This window comes from Rissa tridactyla, chromosome 8, assembly GCF_028500815.1.
Source record: "Rissa tridactyla isolate bRisTri1 chromosome 8, bRisTri1.patW.cur.20221130, whole genome shotgun sequence".
NCBI lineage: Eukaryota > Metazoa > Chordata > Aves > Charadriiformes > Laridae > Rissa > Rissa tridactyla.
The window spans coordinates 31121697-31129201 of record NC_071473.1 but is presented as its reverse complement, the minus strand read 5'-3'; the positions used below and the strand labels follow the sequence as shown (position 1 = coordinate 31129201).

The 7505-nt window shown below is 40.7% G+C and overlaps 1 long non-coding RNA gene across 1 annotated transcript; it reads right to left on the bottom strand.

Annotated features, from left to right (window-relative positions):
• Positions 1-251: 251 nt before the first annotated feature.
• LOC128914153 (uncharacterized) lies at positions 252-6993 on the bottom strand. Its single transcript, XR_008468202.1, has 3 exons — positions 6904-6993; positions 2584-2799; positions 252-443 (listed from the first exon to the last, which is right to left on the bottom strand). It is a non-coding gene; the product is annotated as an uncharacterized LOC128914153 (long non-coding RNA).
• Between the last annotated feature and the right edge of the window lie 512 nt (positions 6994-7505).

The window sequence follows — 7505 nt, the reverse complement described above, 5'->3', positions numbered from 1 at the left end:
TGCTCTGGCAGGGGGTTGGACTAGATGATCTCCAGAGGTCCCTTCCAACCCTACCATTCTGTGATTCTGTGAAAGGTCCTACCTAAGCATTGGGGGTCTTCTGTGGTGATAGAAACATCAGTCCAGCACTGGAAACAATGTGTTTTGGGAAGGTATGGTGTCTTCTGAGTTTCTTCTACAGACAGGGAAGCAAATTTTGTTACTGACCTCCTGGAAAAGAGCAGCACTTACTTGCTGAGACAAATCCAACTCCACAGTGCAGAGGGAAACAGAGAATCACAGAGGTACCATCTTGACCTCCCCCATTTTATTGTCCAGGTAATTTTCTTGACGATCATAGCAGAGGTCCTCAAGAAGCTTTAAAGACGGAAGACATGACTGGGAGATAAATTGCAAATTACTCCAAACTATTGCCGTAGGCTGTTTCTGGAATGTCAGGAAACCTGAAAAATAATAATGTGGATGCAGCTAAGAAGGTGATATTACAGCTTGCCACAAAACTGAGCTTTCAGCCTTTCAAAAGACAAAAGTAGATAAATCATTTGTTACGCTGGTCTTACTGCAAGTGCATATCTTTGAGATTTCCTGATTTGCTGCAAAATTTTCTCTGAAGACTTCATTAAGTTCTGGACCTGGCACCAATTTGTCAGCAAAAGATAAAGCACTTTGGGAAGCTGTGGCATCTTATATTGACTTCTGAGCTCAGGGGGGAGAAAAAAAAAAAACAGGAAAAAAAAGTGGGCACACCCCCCTCAAAAAGCGGAGGGAAAATACATGAGTAGTGGCATGTGGAAGTCCTTTTCTCTCCTGTTAAATATAACACTCTTTCCCCACTTCAGTGTGTGTTTGCCTCTGTTTACCGTGGTAGCAGGTAAAAGAAGGACAGGCATAGTAAAAAATATTAAATGGATTTAATTTTCAGCTGCAGATTTATTTTTATTGTATAATTTTCTGGGTATAAGCTTTGTCCAGAATGTGGCAGGAAGGTTTCTGCCATATAACCTCGGCTCTCTCAAGCCGCCTGATGAGCAACTTGAGCAGCATTCTGCATGGTCACTTTTTGAAAAAGATATAATTCATAAACCTTGCCTTTCCCTTAGCTCCAGACAACGTCTGTACCCATTTCCTAGATGGTGATAAGTACACATGGCATAGAATAAACACAGACGGAACACATCCAGCAATGCATATATTTTAAAAACTCTATTCTTCCTCTCTCTGATATACTAAAATGGAGGCTGATGGAAAACAAAGATGCTTTCCTGCGTGGTGCCACTGTGACAGCCGAGGTCAGGAGAAGAGAAGGCATGCATAACATTGCAGGCTGCGGTCCAAACCAGAGAGATTTCAAGTTTATTGTGAGGACAGAAGAGCACTGTGCACTTGAATTTCTAGCTGTTGGCACTCTAACTCTACCCAGTTAGTCAGAAGGTTAGGTTATAGCTAGAGCTCAGTTCGAAAGGAGATTTCAAACAGATTAAAAATTCCAGTGCATTACAAGATCCTAAATTAAGTGAAACTCTCTGAAAGATCGGTTTCTTTCTGAATCCTGAATCATTTTTTAAATTACAATCAGAGCACATGGTCATTTTGGATTCTGATTTAGAAACACACGTACGGGATTTGTGCTCGCAGTCCTAATGCCTGAAGTTACAGAACTGCCAATAGTTTGTCAAGAAAAACACTCACCCTGGACTTATTTTAAAATAAAGAAAAAATGATTAAAAAAACTGGTGGGGACAGCAGCCCCGTCTCCCAGACTGGAGATGCTTTGCAACCCTAGGAGCAACCTTGTAACTGCAAGATGACCTGCCCTGTGTGCAAGAGATGTGAAGTTTCTCTGAGATGCCTCCCTTTATTTCCCCAAACTAATTAGCAAGAGCGGCCCTCCAGGGCCTTACAACAAGACATTTGCTTTCTCCTGCAAATGCAGTGGTAGGAGTGGAGCCTTACAGTACTGTCCTCTTGAAATGAGGGCAGGATCGCCCTTTTGGTGTTGGGAGAACAGTAGGATCCCTTCTGGAACATGCATTCTGCTAGGTGCTGCACAAAGTTCTCTGCAATGTTATATGAATGGACAGTACAAGTAAAATTCATCACAGTTACCGCTACTTTCAAGTTTGTTTCACCTGACTGAGGTCATCTTGGCTTGTCTTTATCTGTAGCATCAACTGCTGATTCTACCTGCAGGAAATCAAAGGAGAAAAAATTCTCTGCGTGGGATATACACTTGTTTGTAAAAGAGCTGTTGTATAAAAAGCCCCTGTGCTTTCTGGGTTGTGGAGTTTCCCGAGGCAGACTTGTCATTGTTGATAATACATTAAGCACAATACATCAGCATGCCACAGAAAGAGACTTCCCAGGATGGGCTGTGCCCTTTGTACAGCAGTAAGCAAGAATGACTAAGGTAGAAAAGGGCGTACTGTGGTGAAACATTTTCGTGAGTGAGGACTGCAAGGGCAGACAAGACACATATAAAACTAAAACCTCTGCGAGCCATGACGAAATTAGCAAGAAAAGAAGTATAAAGGGGAAAGGAATCAAAGGCAAGTATAGAGAATAGGCACACATCCAAAAAATCACCTGTAAAACAGGACTGGCTGCTGGGGAAATGCCGGGCAATCCAGAAAAAAGAAGGCACAACATGGCTGCAGGGATGGGGTTTGTTCGACATCCATGGGCTCCCTCCTGCCAACGTTGCTGAATCTGAAGAATTTATTGCAGAAGAATCTGAGCAGTATCTTGAATCCTGAAACTCAGTTTCGCACAACTAAACCACAGCAGTTCAATGTTCGTGGACTATAAGCAAAAAGAAATGACAGAGTCAATTTGCCGTAAGCATATATCCTGTGATAGATGTCCAAGTTATATTTAAACTGATTTATAAACTGGTTTCTTTGTAAGTCAGTAGAATACAGTCTCTCCACCTGCTGCTAGCCTCCCCGGTTGTACTGTGTGTACCTGCACTCTCTACCTGATTTGATTTCCTCTGCTCTGTCCCCTGCTGCACTGCATGGACCTCGCTAAGGTTGCAAGGATTGCCCAAGTTACAAAGTTGTCCCTGATACAATTGAGTTTTGTAGTGCTACTTTTTGATGAAACTCTATTTGTAAGCCCAAATATACCACCGTTTCTTGCTTGTTACAGCCAACTTTTCACAACTGAGATGAATGTATTTGGTAAAACAAGAAAAAACAATGAAAATGAAATTCAGGCCTTTTCATACTCTCCTTTGCTTCAAGGGACACAGAAAAACTGGAAAAGCCTTGAGATGATAATGGACTTTTGCATTGCCTGTAATTGTTCTGTTAGCAGCAGACTGGCTGTTCAATAAGCCAAAGACATAAGGATACAAACCCTTGCATGGGCAAATATGCCCAGATTCTCTGAATTTGTAAAGTTTGCATGAGCAGTTACTAAAATCTATTTCACTCATTCCTGGTGATTTTGGAGGGCTGACAAGAATGCTTTTATATAACTGGTTCCAGGCAGCAAAGCTGCGTTTGGGGAAAATCAACACACCCCCGCCTCCTTTTCCCTTCTTTTGCATCTTTACAAAATGACTTATCCCATTATTGCTCTAATCAAATTTTAAAAGCGTGTGATTGCTCAGATCTTCAGTACAGCAATGTCCCCTGCTCTTCAGATGGGTGTACATACCGAGGTGTTTTGAATTGCACCCAGGTGGCCAAGGTCTTGTGAAGCCGTTTCAAAGGCCAAAAACTGCTAAGGTGTATAGGTGTTGGCTAAGGGGGGCAGCACCCCTTTGCTTCAGTAACCACTCAGCTAAGGGTGTAGGGGCTGCTATGGCAATCCAACGTCATCCATCAGATCCCTTCTGGAAGGTATCTGAGAGCAAATCTGCATTTTACAAAGCAGCTGCGAAAAGGAACAGTGATGCTAAATCACAGATTAGCAAGCTATTAGTGTATCTACCACATATTTTCCTAGATTTTCTCCAAAGTTAAAGATTCTCTTTTGGTCATCTTTCTTGGCAGTGCAGAGTAAAGAATGACATTTTTGCATGAGTTAAAGCAATGCTCCCTTTTGACTCATGGAAGTTTTTTACCGCGTAAGGAATTTAAGCAAATGACATGGTTTGCTTAATAAAGAATTAACACGGGACTTTTTATAAAAAATAAAGGATTGTCTTTGATATCATATCCTTAAATAGCACTAATCAAAAGTATCTGGTGGCTAAATAATAGTAGTAGTAGTAGTAATAATAATAATAATGATAGTCGTCATCATCATTACCACCACTATCCCCGAGTGTGGTCCCCTGTTGACACTGTTGACATTTGGGAAGAGACAACTGCAGTTGACGATTAAGCCCAAGACTTGTCCCCACTTCACTTCTGATGTTTTCCTCTGTTGTTGCCCTCAGAATCTGAATGACATGGTTCATTGCAGATAGGGCCTGAAAGGCCTTCCAAGGAGTGCACGTCTGCGCATGGAAAACAAAGCAGCTCAAAGCACTCTGACTTGCTCTCATCACCAGGACAGATAGAAAAGGAAACAAACTCTTTATGATCCAGCATTTTCTTCGCTGCATCTGTTTGTCACCCTGTGATGGGCACGGATAGCAGGAGGTGACAGAGTGTTGCTTTCAAGCTTTAAAACAGCTCTGCAGAGGTTGCTTCCAACAGGTGAGTGAAATGAAGAAAGAATGGGGCTCTTTTCATATTGATAAATCCCGCTGAATTGCGAGCGTTCTTGAAAGTGTGCGAGGCTCTGATAAGAGTTTTATCAAGCATGTATTACATCAACTGGCTGCTACACTGGCCCTTTAATCAGCTGGTTTTCCTAGCAACACTACCGAGACAATAAGCTCACATCTATTGAGGAAGCACTTTGGTGTCAGCGGAGATGTTGTTACAGTAATTCATGCTTGAGACCAGCTGTAAAGAAGGACAACCAGGCCCCGGGTTTAAATATGCTCAGATGCTGGGGGAACTGAGGATCTTTTAAAAATCCTGTTCAGTGTAAAATTCCGTTCTGCACATCCCTTCATATTCATGAGAAAGAATATGTATTTAACACGTTCACTGGGGAGTCAACAGAAATAACTGTTAATAATTAAACACAAACCTGTGAGAAATGTCCTTTCCAGATGTGTTTTTAATACAATGTGTAATTAAGTTTTAACAAGGTTTATTCAGCTCTATAAGGACTTTGCATAAAAGCTTTAGTGGGAATGCGAAGGACAGAACTCCTGATCTAGAAAAGAGAAAAAGGCCCGTGACTATAGTTTCCTTTGTTAAAATGAGACAGACTTTGCAATTTCTTGGATTAAACTGGGACAGACTTTGAGAGTGCAAAGATCTGAGAATACTGAGAGGCTTGAAGCATTTAGTTTTTCATCACTGGCAATATTAAAATCCCTAGGTAAGATTATTCTTTGTCTTGTACTTACATAAACAAGGACTAATTCCACTTTGGAAATGCAATACCTTGGTTTAAAGGGAATTATTTCTGACCATCAAAAGTGGTAAGAGAGTATATCTCACATCGAATAAAAGCCAGCCTAGAATCTGCTCTGTCCACAAAGCAGTAACATGCACTGCAATCCATATCTGTGCGCCTCCTCTGAAAGAAATGGGATGGCTTTTCCTGAAGCTATTCTGGGATAATCGTATCTTTGTCCATTATAAATTCACATATATTTTTATAAGCAAAGCAAGGGTCCCATTGGTGCCATTAGAAATAATCCTTTAAGAGATTTCCAAAGATACGTCTTGCTTAACTTCAACAGGGAGTTAACTAAACACTCTACAGAAATTTTATTTTTCCTCATAAGCAACAATAAATCCCTGTAACTGCAAAGTAAGTCATACACAATCAAATATGCTGGCATAAAAGTAGTCATGCTCTCACTCCTATAAAAAGTAAATAAATGGTGCCAATAAAGACATGCCAACATGTAAGAATAAACCTTTTGTTTTAAAGCATATTTAACCAGAGAAAATTTTATAAGCTTTTAAAAATTCATTAAGACTCAGGGCTTTTCTGTTTGGAAGTCTTTCTCAGTGACTGGATCACCAGAAGACTGTTTGGGGTGAATTCTGCTTTTTTGTGTACAGAGGCTACAAAATAATGAAAAAGCTCAGTGTACTTGAAACTGGGTCCTATTCTTATAAAGTTGTCATAGAAAGAGAGTAAAAATAAATGTGTCTTGGTCTGTCCTTTCATTGCAACCCTATCCACTGGAGCTAGCATTAGGGAAGACTTGGTTTTCCACCTATGTTCTGTGCTTCTTTTTGCTGTTTTAAACCCAATCCAGGAGGGTGGGGGACTTTCACAGGTCTCCTGGAATACCGCACCCTGACTTCTCATGGACTTACTCAGATAGTGTAATGGCTAATGTGTTTGCACTTAGCTGCCAGACAAATGTGTATTTTTTCACCTAAAAAGTGTTAAAACATTTCATTGCGCTAGAAAGCTGTCGTATGAAATTTATATGACAGTGTTGCAGTGGAAGCGTCACAGAAATTAACATATAGGAACATCTCGGTAGCCCATCTAAAGTGATATGCTTTCTCTCAGAGTAGTCAGCCACAAATGTTTCAGAAAGGAGACAGGAAGTAATCGGGATACGGGGTAAAAATGAACAAAAATGTTTGGATCCATATGCAAACTTTCCCAGAGACCACTGGAGTCCAGATTTTCAGTACAATCCTCTTTGTCTGCTAACGCTAAGAACGTTGCAGTCAATGCACGGAGGACAACTCCTTGCTTACATGCTTATGCATAAAAATTGTCTATACTTCACAGTAAGCATACTTTATAAGCGTACAAGTAACTAAGGGCTTGCAGATCCCTACTTTACAGCACAGTGAACTTGCATGTGATACCCTCAGTCATTCCAAGTCACCAAAATGTTCAAACTGTAATGCTACTTACCGCTGGGCTTGTTGTAAGAGGTAACTGACTCCCTTACAGAAGAAGTCTTGCCCTTTTACTGGAGATCTTTTCAAACTGGCGAAGCTGGCTGGGGCAATGCATGCGTGAGACAAGAAAGACCAGAGTGATCACTTGCAAACAAGGATACAGGACAGAAAAATGCTTCTGCACCTTAAATTTAACTGAACAAAATGCAAGTTTAAGTATATCTCTTCCTGTTTGACTCTGTTATATGATACGTTCTCCCAAGGTGCCCGCTTATACCAACTCTAAATGTACAGTATCAGAATTTAGTTCTGGAATGGACTTATACTTCCCATATAACAAAGATGACTTGTATCAGTCAAAGTATCAGAAAAAGTGTGTATACCATGTAATACCTAAATGGAATTGCCAAATGGAATTGTAACAGAAGCATTTAATTCTCATTCACAGTTTGCTGTGAACAAGAACTTCAACACTCCTAAGAAATTATAAAAGGAAGTGGTGAGCACATAAGGTTCTTGCTACATCTGTTAGGGAGCAGAAAAAAATCACAGGGCCCTAGAAATCTGGGGAGGGAAATAGGAAAATTGGAGGCTGTATCCCAGGGACAGGTACAC